The sequence below is a fragment of the Quercus lobata genome, chromosome 4 (genome assembly GCF_001633185.2).
Source record: "Quercus lobata isolate SW786 chromosome 4, ValleyOak3.0 Primary Assembly, whole genome shotgun sequence".
Classification (NCBI taxonomy): Eukaryota; Viridiplantae; Streptophyta; class Magnoliopsida; order Fagales; family Fagaceae; genus Quercus; species Quercus lobata.
The window spans coordinates 48,872,906-48,886,977 of NC_044907.1; the positions used below are offsets into that span (position 1 = coordinate 48,872,906).

Sequence of the window (14,072 nt, forward strand, 5' to 3'; positions counted from 1 at the left end):
GAACAATGCTAAACAGTAATAAACAAAAAAAAAAATTATTTTTTTATTGTTTTCAGTTTTCAGTAAAATAAACTTTATCCAAATGACTACTTATTACCTTCCAAACCTATCTTTAAACTTAAAAAAAAAGTTTGACTTGGACTGTTCTCTCAATTACGTTTCTCTCTCTCTTTCTCCTCCACCACCTCCACAGGTTGCCAGCAAAAAAAAAGAAAAAGAAAAAAGAAAAAGGAAAATGGCGTACAAAGATGCTATTGCTGGCAATTTTCATGGATGGGTGTTGTGATGTCATTTGTGGTGGTATTGTTTAGCTGTGTGGAGATTCTAGGCAAGGGGGTTTAGAAGGGGAAAAAGGAAATATACTATATCAAGCTTTGGCACGAATGAGGTTTATGTGAGAGCATAACTTTTTTTTATTAAAAAAATTATTATTTACATGTGTTTGATAATTTTGCATAAATGGTGTTTGAAAAGTGCAACTTGAAACGGTTTTAGGATGTTTGCATAGTATAAATTAAAATGTTAAACCTTGATTTTCAGCCATTAATTATTTTTCATGGAAGAATTGCTCGTTTTCATCTCTACAATTTAAATATTTTTTCTTTTAGATGCAACTAAAGTTTGCAAGCTTACTTGGAATTTTCAGATTTTGGTTCATTCTTTGTAATAATAATTTTTTTTTTTTGGTAGTGCAGGCATGAGATGCTTCTATTCTGTTGGGTTTGCTGAAGAAGAAAGAAACAATGATGCTCTTGTATATGTTATTTATCAGATTTGTTACATGTTTATCACGGCAAGCATGCAAGACCAAATTATGCAACATTTTTGGAGGGACATATTGATAGGGATCAAGTTAAACACATCCACTTTGGTAAGGAGATGAAGCTGAAGTCCCATGTATTTCAATATTAGTTTAGATCGGGTTTAATAAGCTTTAGCTATCTTACAGTGTTGGGTAGATTCTCATAAAATGCTTATCAATTGCTTGTAATGTTGATTTATATTCAGCCACGTGGAATAAATAATGTTTGATTAGTTTATCAACTTCTATGAACCATTTAAAACACAAGATTTGAGCTCCTTTTGTATAGACCCTTGTTATCATTTTGGTGTTACATAGTTGTTCTATTGTTGCGTGTTATGAACCATTTCTGAGAGTTATGGAAGTCAGTTTAGTGTGATGTCTATCATGTAGGTGGAGTCGTTTTCTAATTCAGTTAAGTCAATTTAACCAATTGTGTTTATTGAGTCTCTTGTTTTCAAGTCCTAGTGTGTCAGTTCTTAGCTATTTTATTTCCTTCATTTTAGTGGTTGTGATTCCTTGTTTTTCAAATTTAAATGTTGTAATTGCTGGTATAAAACATTTTTTGTTGCAATCCTAATTTCTTTTGTGTTAAAACCAGCTCCTTTTAGTGTTAAAACTAGCTAGTAATTCAAGTAAGTTGCATGATTGCTTGTTATTTTACAGTTGTTGCAAACTTTCATATCATATTTCTCATAAACCATGTACAAAGAAATCTCCCAACTTTTATTACTTCTTCAAAAAGTATAAAGAAAACCTAGATCCCTTAACAAAACAGTGACTAAGGGTCCGTTTGGATACAGCTGAAAACTGAAAACTGAAACTGAAAACTGAAAAACACTGTAGCAAAATAATTTTTAAATGTGTAAATAGTACCGTGGGACCCATTTTTAATATTTTTTTCTGAATAAAGTGATTGCGGGTCCCATGAACAGTGCGTGAACAGTGTATGAACAGTAAAATTTGTCTCCCGCACAGTACATGAACAGTATTTTTACTGTTCATTCGCTGGAAAAAAAAAAAAAAAAAAAAATTTCCAGAAACGCAAACGCGTTTGGGAAGCGCAAAACGCGCTTCCCAAACGCACTCTAAGGGATCACTTGGCCAAGACCAAATATTTATTGTGGCAAATAGTTAACAGAAACAAAGGGAGCAACAATTGAGAGGAAAAACACATCATTCTTATAGAAAACGATTGCTTACTATAATTCAATTAGATTTCTCTAGAATAATATTACAATCAAAGATTTACATGTATAATCATTTACTTCTCAAGGTCACAAATGATCTTAGACAAGTGAACAAATCAGCCATTGGAAACCAACAACTTGGACAACCAAATCAGCCATTGTTGAATGCCAAATCAGCCATTTGGCATTCAACAACCTCCATTCCCTTCTACCAATTTTATAAGATTGCACATCAACAAATTGCAAAAGTAGCTTAAACTTGGCCACTTCGTCCTTGTACACCAGAATAAGAAACCATATCAACCTTTCTTTTTGTTAACAATTGAAAAGCACATTTTTGTTTGTTTTTGGCAACTTGAAGCACATTATTACAACTTGGACCCAAAGATTTACAACACATATTTTGTAATTCCAAAGGCAAAAATAAATGTAAGAATTTTACAAAAACAGATACGAAGCAATTAGACAATAAAGACAAAAATTTTGAAACTAAATTATTCACTCACTGCAAATATACTCAATATAGGTATTCACAAGATCCAAAGAAAATACCACTTCAAGATCCAATGAAAATACTACTGCTTAAAGTTTAGGTAAATTTCAACTTTCTTCGAATAACAATATTACTTTGCTTTTACAAAATAATGTTTGAAAACTCAATGATCCAAATTCAAATAAAAGAAATGTGCGAAGATAGTAATCATTGATGCATTTTATCAAACAGATGAGTGCATAAGGAATGAACAGTGCATAAGGAATGAACACGAGTTGTAAAATCTGTTAGTGTGGCTTGAATTATGCCACAAGCCCATAAGGGCCAACCAAGCCCAATCCGGCCAAAAAGGTGACCTAATACAAGTTGAAAAAGAATCCCACTTGACCGACTTACATAAAGTAACATATATATATTGCTTTATGAGATAGGCGGCTACATTGCAGAGAAAAGAAAAAATGTGTTATTCCAATTAACCTAGTTAGCAGTCACATGAGAGAAAATAGAGAATAGAGAGGCAGTCAGTTTCTATTCTTATTTTTCTGTGAGAGAGTGCTAGGGTGTAATTGGGATTTGGGTTTCTTGAGAGTGTTCTTGTGCACTATTGTATTTTCCCTGATAATAGTGAAATCCCTGCAACTCCGTGGACGTAGGCAAATTGCCGAACCACGTAAATATTGTCTTGTGCGTGTGATTATTTTCTTTGACGTGTGTTTTGTTGGGTTACACGCGTGAGTGAAGTCCCACATTGAATAAAGATGAGAAGAATGAGTGGTTAATATAACATAATTGAGCACATACCCATTGGGCTTAGGCCTTTTGGGTTCAAGTGTGTCTCTATATGTTATATTAATTACTCAAGGAAGCTCCCCAAGGTGTTTATCTCCCTAACAAGTGGTATCAGAGCCCATGGTGGTGTGCGGGGCTTAGGCCTTTTGGGTTAAAGTGTGTCTCTATATGTTATATTAATTACTCAAGGAAGCTCCCCAAGGTGTTTATCTCCCTAACAAGTGGTATCAGAGCCCATGGTGGTGTGCGGCGAAGGTGGTGAGGTGTTCATGGTCCCTATCCAGCGGGGACAGAGAAAGCCTAAATAGCCCACACATAAAGATCCTGGAGAAAAAAAAAAAAAAAAGAGAAGAAGAAAAAAAAAGAGCCCAACAAATGAATATTGCTAATGGTGCTAAATAATGGTGTGATGCAAGGTTCCCATGGACATGGACGTGCGGGGTTCCCATGGATGTGCGTGCGGGGTTGACACGTGGTTCCCATGGATGGCGTACGAGAGACTCATGGATGATGCATTGATGAAGTGAAAAGCCCATTAGGCAAGGGGGAGTAAGTAGGACTTGTTCATGGCCCATAGAGAGGTCTTGAAGCCCACAGAGAAGCAGAGACTCACACGTGAGGGGGAGATTGTTGGGTTACACGTGTGAGTGAAGTCCCACATTGAATAAATATAAGAAGAATGAGTGGTTAATATAACATAATTGAGCACATACCCATTGGGGCTTAGGCCTTTTGGATAAAGTGTGTCTCTATATGTTATATTAATTACTCAAGGAAGCTCCCCAAGGTGTTTATCTCCCCAACAACTGGTATCAGAGCCTAGGGTTAGGTTTGAGTGGGAGCAATGGCAGAGGAAGCAGGAAAGGCGTCTGGAATAGAAAAGTTTGATGGCACAGACTTCGCATATTGGAGGATGCAGATTGAAGATTATCTCTATGGGAGGAAATTGCATATGCCTCTTTTGGGGACAAAACCTGAGGCTATGAAGGCTGAGGAATGGGCTCTTCTTGACAGACAGGTATTGGGAGTTATCAGGTTAACTCTATCTAGGTCTGTTGCACACAATGTTGTAAAGGAGAAGACCACAGCAGATCTGATGAAGGCTTTGTCTGGTATGTATGAAAAGCCGTCAGCAAACAATAAAGTGCACTTGATGAAGAAACTGTTCAATCTGAAGATGGCAGAGAATGCATCAGTAGCACAACATCTGAATGAATTTAACACTATCACAAATCAATTGTCGTCTGTAGAAATTGATTTTGATGATGAGATTCGTGCTCTGATCGTCTTGGCTTCTTTGCCAAACAGTTGGGAGGCAATGAGAATGGCAGTAAGCAATTCTACAGGAAAAGAAAAGCTCAAGTACAATGATATACGAGATTTAATTCTAGCTGAGTAGATTCGCCGAAGAGATGCAGGCGAAACCTCAAGATCTGGTTCTGCCCTAAACCTTGAGACAAGGGGCAGAGGTAATAACAGAAATTCAAATCGGGGCAGATCAAAATCCAGAAATTCTAATCGGAACAGAAGTAAATCTAGATCAGGCCAACAAGTACAATGCTGGAATTGTGGGAAAACAGGTCACTTTAGGAATCAATGCAAAAGTCCTAAGAAGAAGAATGAAGATGATTCTGCTAATGTTGTAACAGAAGAGGTACAAGATGCATTACTTCTTGCAGTAGACAGTCCACTTGATGATTGGGTTTTGGATTCAGGAGCTTCGTTTCATACCACTCCACACCGAGAAATCATACAGAATTATGTTGCAGGTGATTTTGGTAAGGTGTATTTGGCTGATGGTTCAGCCTTGGATGTTGTGGGTATGGGAGATGTTCGAATATTGTTGCCCAATGGGTCTGTTTGGTTACTGGAGAAGATTCGACATATTCCTGACCTGAGGAGGAATCTGATTTCTGTTGGACAACTTGATGATGAAGGACATGCAATACTATTTGTTGGTGGTACTTGGAAGGTTACAAAGGGAGCTAGGGTATTGGCTCGTGGAAAGAAAACTGGTACTCTGTACATGATCTCAAGTCCAAGAGACACAATTGCAGTTGCTGATGCAAGTACTGATACAAGCCTATGGCACCGCAGACTTGGTCACATGAGTGAGAAAGGGATGAAGATGCTGCTGTCAAAAGGAAAACTACCAGAATTGAAGTCCATTGATTTTGACATGTGTGAAAGTTGCATCTTAGGAAAGCAGAAAAAGGTGAGCTTCTTGAAAACTGGCAGGACACCGAAGGCTGAAAAATTGGAGTTAGTACACACTGATTTACGGGGGCCTTCTCCGGTTGCATCTCTTGGAGGTTCAAGGTACTACATCACTTTCATTGATGACTCAAGCAGAAAGGTATGGGTTTATTTTCTGAAAAATAAATCTGATGTATTTGAAACTTTTAAGAAGTGGAAGGCCATGGTTGAGACAGAAACAGGTTTGAAAGTAAAATGTTTGAGGTCAGATAATGGAGGAGAGTACATAGATGGAGGGTTCAGTGAGTATTGTGCTGCATAGGGAATTAGGATGGAGAAGACCATTCCTGGGACACCACAGCAGAATGGTGTGGCTGAGCGCATGAACAGAACTCTCAATGAGCGTGCTAGGAGTATGAGGTTGCATGCTGGACTACCAAAAACTTTTTGGGCTGATGCTGTTAGTACTGCAGCTTACCTGATAAACCGAGGACCTTCAGTTCCCATGGAGTTCAGACTTCCTGAGGAGGTTTGGAGCGGTAAAGAAGTAAAGTTTTCACACTTAAAAGTTTTTGGTTGTGTTTCTTATGTTCATATTGATTCTGATGCTCGTAGTAAACTTGATGCAAAGTCTAAAATATGTTTTTTCATTGGCTATGGTGATGAGAAATTTGGCTATAGGTTTTGGGATGAACAAAACAGGAAAATCATCAGAAGTAGAAATGTGATATTTAATGAACAGGTTATGTACAAGGACAGGTCAACTGTAGTGTCAGATGTTACAGAGATAGATCAAAAGAAATCTAAGTTTGTCAACTTAGATGAATTGACTGAAGGTACTGTCCAGAAAAGGGGTGAAGAAGATAAGGAGAATGTAAATTCACAGGTAGATCTGAGTACACCTGTAGCTGAAGCCCGCAGATCTTCCAGGAACATTAGACCTCCACAGCGTTATTCACCCACTTTAAATTATCTCCTGTTGACTGATGGTGGTGAGCCAGAGTGTTATGATGAAGCCTTGCAAGATGAGAATTCAAGCAAGTGGGAGTTAGCCATGAAGGATGAGATGGATTCCTTGTTGGGGAATCAAACATGGGAACTAACTGAATTGCCAGTAGGAAAGAAGGCTTTGCACAACAAGTGGGTATACAGAATAAAGAATGAGCATGATGGTAGCAAACGTTACAAAGCCAGATTAGTTGTTAAAGGGTTCCAGCAGAAGGAAGGAATTGACTACACAGAGATATTTTCTCCAGTTGTGAAGATGTCAACAATCAGACTAGTACTGGGAATGGTGGCTGCAGAAAACTTACATCTTGAGCAGTTAGATGTGAAGACAGCATTCCTTCATGGTGACTTGGAGGAAGACCTTTACATGATTCAGCCAGAAGGGTTCATTGCTCAAGGACAAGAGAATTTAGTCTGCAAACTGAGAAAGAGCTTGTATGGCCTAAAACAAGCTCCTAGACAGTGGTACAAGAAATTTGACAGTTTTATGCACAGAATTGGGTTCAAGAGATGTGAAGCTGATCACTGTTGCTATGTTAAGTTTTTTGACAATTCTTACATCATATTACTGTTATATGTGGATGATATGCTTATTGCAGGGTCTAGCATTGAGGAGATCAATAATCTGAAGAAGCAATTGTCCAAACAGTTTGCAATGAAGGATTTGGGAGCTGCAAAGCAAATCCTTGGTATGAGAATCATTAGAGACAAGGCTAATGGTACATTGAAGCTTTCACAATCAGAGTATGTGAAGAAAGTTCTCAGCAGGTTCAATATGAATGAAGCTAAACCAGTGAGCACACCCTTGGGTAGTCATTTCAAACTAAGCAAAGAACAGTCACCGAAGACAGAAGTAGAAAGGGACCATATGAGCAAGGTACCCTATGCCTCAGCTATTGGCAGCTTGATGTATGCTATGGTGTGTACAAGGCCAGACATTGCACATGCAGTGGGAGTTGTGAGCAGATTCATGAGTAGGCCTGGAAAGCAGCATTGGGAGGCAGTCAAGTGGATTCTGAGATATCTGAAGGGTTCATCAGATACATGTCTTTGCTTCACAGGTGCAAGTTTGAAACTGCAGGGTTATGTAGATGCTGATTTTGCTGGTGATATTGATAGTAGAAAAAGTACTACTGGGTTTGTTTTTACTCTGGGTGGTACAACTATATCATGGGCTTCAAATCTACAGAAGATTGTTACTTTGTCTAGTACAGAAGCTGAGTATGTTGCAGCAACTGAAGCTGGAAAGGAGATGATTTGGCTACATGGTTTCTTAGATGAATTGGGTAAGAAGCAGGAGATGGGCATTCTACACAGTGACAGTCAGAGTGCAATCTTCCTTGCCAAAAATTCGGCTTTTCATTCAAAGTCGAAGCACATACAGACAAAATACCACTTTATCCGTTACCTTGTTGAAGATAAGCTGGTAATGCTTGAGAAGATTTGTGGATCTAAGAACCCGGCAGACATGTTGACTAAGGGTGTCACTATTGAGAAGTTGAAGCTGTGCGCAGCTTCAATTGGTCTTCTAGCTTGAGGACAGGAGGATGAGTTGCAGGGATGAGGGATTGTGTTATGGAGGATTGTGGCTGATGTTTGCAGCTTGTGAGCCCTTAAGGGTTAAGGTGGAGCTGATGGAGGAGTTTGCTCGTGAAGCTTGATCAATTCAAGCCAAGGTGGAGATTTGTTAGTGTGGCTTGAATTATGCCACAAGCCCATAAGGGCCAACCAAGCCCAATCCGGCCAAAAAGGTGACCTAATACAAGTTGAAAAAGAATCCCACTTGACCGACTTACATAAAGTAACATATATATATTGCTTTATGAGATAGGCGGCTACATTGCAGAGAAAAGAAAAAATGTGTTATTCCAATTAACCTAGTTAGCAGTCACATGAGAGAAAATAGAGAATAGAGAGGCAGTCAGTTTCTATTCTTATTTTTCTGTGAGAGAGTGCTAGGGTGTAATTGGGATTTGGGTTTCTTGAGAGTGTTCTTGTGCACTATTGTATTTTCCCTGATAATAGTGAAATCCCTGCAACTCCGTGGACGTAGGCAAATTGCCGAACCACGTAAATATTGTCTTGTGCGTGTGATTATTTTCTTTGACGTGTGTTTTCTCTATTTGTTTTGTTTCTCACAGGTTAGGAATTTTTGGTTAAATTCCCTACAAAATCAACAGGACATAAATTCCTAAATACCCAATACAAAAATCGTTCAAGATACATCATTCTATCAAAGACTAACCATAATCATCAAAGAGATCAACATGGATACATGGATATCAAAGGAATCAAAAGAAAAAAATATCATCAATAAGAAAATCATATGGAGGACCTGTTTGATAAAAAAAATTTGTTTCCTATCAATTCAAATCATAACTATTAATCTACACTTTCAATATTTCTGTTATGCAGAAAACACATGTTTTAAAAGACTTCACTGAGAAATAATTTTATAACCATAATCATCAAGTTATTTACACCCATATAACAACTTTATGTGTTTGATCCATGCATGAACCTTAAGCCCATTATAAGAACCCACTTCCTCACCTAGGCAAAATATGTCTTATGAGAAAAATGATAAACTTTCTCATTGTGGGAATGAACATTAAATTACTCTGCTCGTGTACAAGAAATAGGAACTAAAACAGAGAACTATAACGATGGAGTAACGATTACTAACATAATATCTGACTGGCCTAATCCACTAATGAAAACATGACAAATGCCAAAGCTTAACTGATTAAATACAATGCATATACAACCTACAGATTGGTACAGAAACTATAGCTAAACTACTTGTCATTTACTATGTCTGCAACATTGCCGAAACTGAACCAATGAATAACTTGCAACTTGGACTTGTAAATGTGCAGTAAATGTGTGATCTGATTTATTGCATTGCCATGTTTCATTCATTTCAAGTTTGCAATTTAATCCGTTGCCAGCTTCTTTTTTAAAATTTAAAAGGGTTAATTTTTTAAATGTGTGATCTGATTTTCTTTTTTAAATGTTAAAAAATTTTATCATAAAAATCCACAAATAGTTGACTGAAGTAGTGCTTCCTCATAGAAATAGAAGGGATACGTGCAATGCTCACAGAAATAGTGCTTGCACTTGGTTACAACAACATCGACAAAAGGCTACTTGCAAATGAAACAGAGCACTCACAAACCAGTGCAAAACCATTTTAACCAAATGTTCAGATTTCAAACACACAACCATATGAATCTTACCACAATGAAGAGAGGAAAAAAGATCCAACCTTGCTTATCATCCTGTTAGAGATATATATTAGATATGTTAGCCTAATGTAATAGGCCCAAGCTCAGTCCTGCTTATACTAGTAGTCTAGGATTTAGTCGCCTATATATATATTCATGTTAGGGTAGTCGCCTATATATACTTATGTTAGGGTTCATTGTAACACAGGTTATTGTACTACACTCATATATAATAAAGATGTAGTCCTTAAGAGATTCCTCCGTAGATGTAGGCCAATGGATTCCTCCGTAGATGTAGGTCAACAAGGCTGAACCACGTAATTCTCGTGTTCTCGGTGTTCCTATTCTATACTTCTCCTTCCGCATCCACTCTAGCATACACAACATGGTATAACACATCGCGTTGTTAATAATAACATATTTAACACATCCAAATGTTCCTGTGAACAATAGTCGATTATGTAAGAATGGAATAAAAAATTTCAAATAATTAATTGAAGAAAAGGGAGCAAAATGAAGGAAGGTAAAGCAAGGCAAGCTCTGTATTTTTGCCTCTCAAAAACACATTTGTCTTTCTTCCATTGACCCTTCACGAACTTCTCTGAATACTATCTGTACATTAAATTTTTGTTGAAGAATAAATAATAATAAAAAAACCCCTTTTCCCTAATAAATTAAAAAAGAAGAAGGATGGATTCGGATTTGGAAGTTGGAACCTGTTGAAGCAATTGTGGTAGGCAGCTCTGAGATGGGCTGAGGATATGGTTGTACGCCAGCAATAGCATTTTTGTACACCATTTTGGTTTTTTTGGTTTTTTTTTTTTTTTTTAACTGCCGGCAACCCGTGGAGGTGGTTGAGGAGAAAGAGAGAGAGAGAGAGAGAAACGTAGAGAGAGAGAGAAACATAAACTAGAGAGAGACTCAGAAGTGAAACTTTTTTTGGGTTTAGAGATAGGTTTGGAAGATAATACATGAGGGTAATTAATTAGATTCTAATCAGAATATTTATAATAATTATAGTATTTTTTCAACCGTTGGATCTACTTAAATCCAATGGTTTAAAAAAATGTGTAACTCTAAACAGTTACACTAGGTGTAACTTGAACCTATCTCTTTCTAATAACATATTTTCAAAAATGAAAAAATATAATTGTGTGTTTGGTATGCGTGTATTTTTTTTTTTTAAAAGAGTGATATGTAAGTAGGACCTATAGTTTTTAAATATTTACAAAATTGTTATTAATCACCGTAGTTTGAAATTAAAAACTAGTAGAAAGATTTTTCTAAATTTAGTGTTTATACACTCTAAAATGAGCATCATAACTCAAACACTCTTACTAAACGCATTTAAACACCGAATATTGTTATTCAATGAAGAGATGGCGCATAAGGTTTTTCTTCATTCTCTTTCAAGGACTCTGAACATTTGCAGCATCCCCTTCCAGAATACTATTTGAGAAGTTTGATGGTTTGATTAGGCAAAATTGACAGCCTCAATTTCAAGTTTGATAAGGCCCAATTTAAAGTAATGTGGACAGCCCAACTTTTCAAGGCCCAATTCAAAAATAGGAAGAACTGAAAGTTGCATTGCACGTACTTAAGTTGAGAGGTGAAAAGAAGAAAATCACAGGCGCAACTACAAAACCAAATACCAAAGAAACTTTTACGAAAGAGAAATGGTATTGGTAAAAAGATTCCATATCCATAAACCTATACTCAAAATCACTTTCCAGAGACTCAATAATGTCGCATTGTCTTATATTATATTTAATCCAAGTGGATTGAGTCATGGGATGGTCCTTCCAATAATGACACAATTGATTGGACTCAACCCTTCTTCTTCTTCTTCTTCTTTCGTGTTTTTTTTTTTTTTTTTTAAGTAAGTGGATGGACCCAATCTACGCCTATGATATAAATTTATGATCACCAGACAACAGTCAAATATATATAAAACTGATAGTGACCAGTTTGGACGTGATGCCATTAGTCTAAAAAGTGAATCTCATTCCTAAGCTTCCTACTACTCAGTACTTTGTTCCAAGCATATTTAAACACACAGAACTGTGGGTCTTCCCAGCAAGAATGACTCTATTTAAACTAGATAAAAAATTGGAATGCATTAAGACCTAAAAAGCTAATAATAGAACTTCGTCACAATATGGTATTTGCAAAACAAATTTGTTTACATTACATTTATTCATCAAAAAAAAAAAAAAAAAAAAAAAAAAAAAAAAACAGCCACTACATGAAGATACAACTTGCTTAGAACTTCAATTATACAATGACAACAATGGAAGGCAAAAATAATGATCCCATGGCCGAGACAAATCCGTTTGAAACTTCAATTTTTTTTTTTTTTTTTTCTTCCCATTACACAAGATGAATCTCCTGAATGAATTAGCCAATTAAAGAGTCTCCTGCATTTCTCAATATGATGAATCTCCCTCAAGACTACACAACATACAAATAAAACAGATTAACATCACTTCAAATTTGTAACATATATTTTCTCAAACATCTTCATTGCATTTCACAACTCAAACCACTGTAGTAACATAGGGAATGAGAAAAAAACTGATCCATTGTGACAAACTTCAAACTGAGAAATTATTATCAAGTTAAGAATCATAGTTCTGTTTCAGTGAAAGAAACTAAGGAATAAGAAATGGATAATCTTAGGCAAAGAAATCAGGGTCAGAAAAAAAAAAAAATCATACATTTGGTATCAACATTTCCAAAATGCCAAAAGACCTATACACACAACAATTACAAGAAAACCCATTTCCATTCAATCAAAACAGATTCGGTCATACTGCAAAACCCCAATTTTCAAACTCAAGCAAAACCATCAAGCTTTACACTCAACAAGAAAACCCATTAATCAAGCTAATAATAAAAAATAAAAATAAAATCCAATTTCCATACACATAGCATTACAGTTTTAGCATTAAAATCCAAAAAAAAAAAAAAGGCAGAATACAAAGAGATAAACTAAAACTCTATGGAGCATTTCAACAAACATCTTCAATGCCCACCCAAAAACCAGCTTTAAAAATGGCAATAATACCAGAAATCCAAACAAGAAAACCCATTCATCAAGCTAATCAAAACTGAAACAAAATGCCATTCATCAAACTAATCAAAAACGAAACAAAATGAGAGTCAAAGGGGTTTTGGTCATGTCTAAATGTCAAATAAAAATTGAAAAAAATAAAAGAGAAAGAAAATAAAGAATAACGCTCCGTTTGTTTCAATGGAAAACCTTGTATAAAGATAGTTTTCCATATTTTTCAGTGTTTGGTAGCATAAAAAAATATGAGTCAAAGGAAAACTATTTTTGGTCAATATAAAAAGTAAGGCTTATTTTTAGAGATTGTTTTCCATTAAATTTTTTTGGAAAACAACTATATCTCATAGCAAGCTAAATAAGGGAAGTTAGGAGGTTATTTTTCAACTCATTTAAAATTGCTACCAAACATTCGAAAATAAGATAATTTTATAGAAAATACTTCTTGAAAAATGACTCGTTTCCTAGAAAATGTCGTTACTGAAACAAACCCACGGAGTGTGGTGAGGACTGAGAGAGCAAATTGAATTGGCAAAGAGATTAAATGGGCACACGGATCGCTGACGTGGCTCAACTTTTATAACCATTAGATTAGATCAACAGCTCATGTTAGTATAACTGGTTGGCAAGCGGCAACACGGCACTACAGAAAGTAGACGTATTAGGAAATGAGGTCGGCGTGCGGGGTTGAGTGTCTGGGCGCGTGTCAGCGACGACCCTAGTACAAGTGCTTCCTCATGTCGTCTAGCAATGACCTAACTTTAATTTTTAAATCCGCCCATGAACTTCTTAGTGACAAACCATTGCTACATTGTTGCTTTTGAGAATTTGAGCAACTCCTAACCACTTTTCTACAAACTTGGACTTGTTTTTGGACCATCCTTAAAGTGTGCTGAAAATTCAAAGTCAGCAAAGACGGCTAATCCTATTGAGTAACAGTTTGGATCGCACGTCTGCTTTCCACGTCCAGCATTTCACTTTTTTTTTTTTTTTTTTAAGAAGATCATTAACTGAGTTTTAGTGAGTTCTGTGCATTATTTATGGGACTCACAAAATTTTTTGGGTCCTATGATATTATTCACATATTTAAAAATTATTTTGTTACAGTGTTTTCAATTTTTAACAAAATAAACAGTATTCAAATGAACCATCAGAAGCTTCATGAGAAGTGGTGCTAATTGCTAACAAACCTCATTTATCTTTGCTGCAAAATATGAAAATAAGTCATTTTATATTTACCAAATTTAATGTTTCAAAACCCTTCATACTTTCTTTCCTTTTTTTTTTTTTTTAATAGAGA

General features: G+C 36.1%; 1 long non-coding RNA gene across 1 annotated transcript; it reads left to right on the forward strand.

Annotated features, from left to right (window-relative positions):
- The first annotated feature begins 264 nt into the window (after nt 1-264).
- LOC115987031 lies at nt 265-1,090 on the forward strand. Its single transcript, XR_004090955.1, has 2 exons — nt 265-394; nt 696-1,090. It is a non-coding gene; the product is annotated as an uncharacterized LOC115987031 (long non-coding RNA).
- The last annotated feature ends 12,982 nt before the right edge of the window (nt 1,091-14,072 follow it).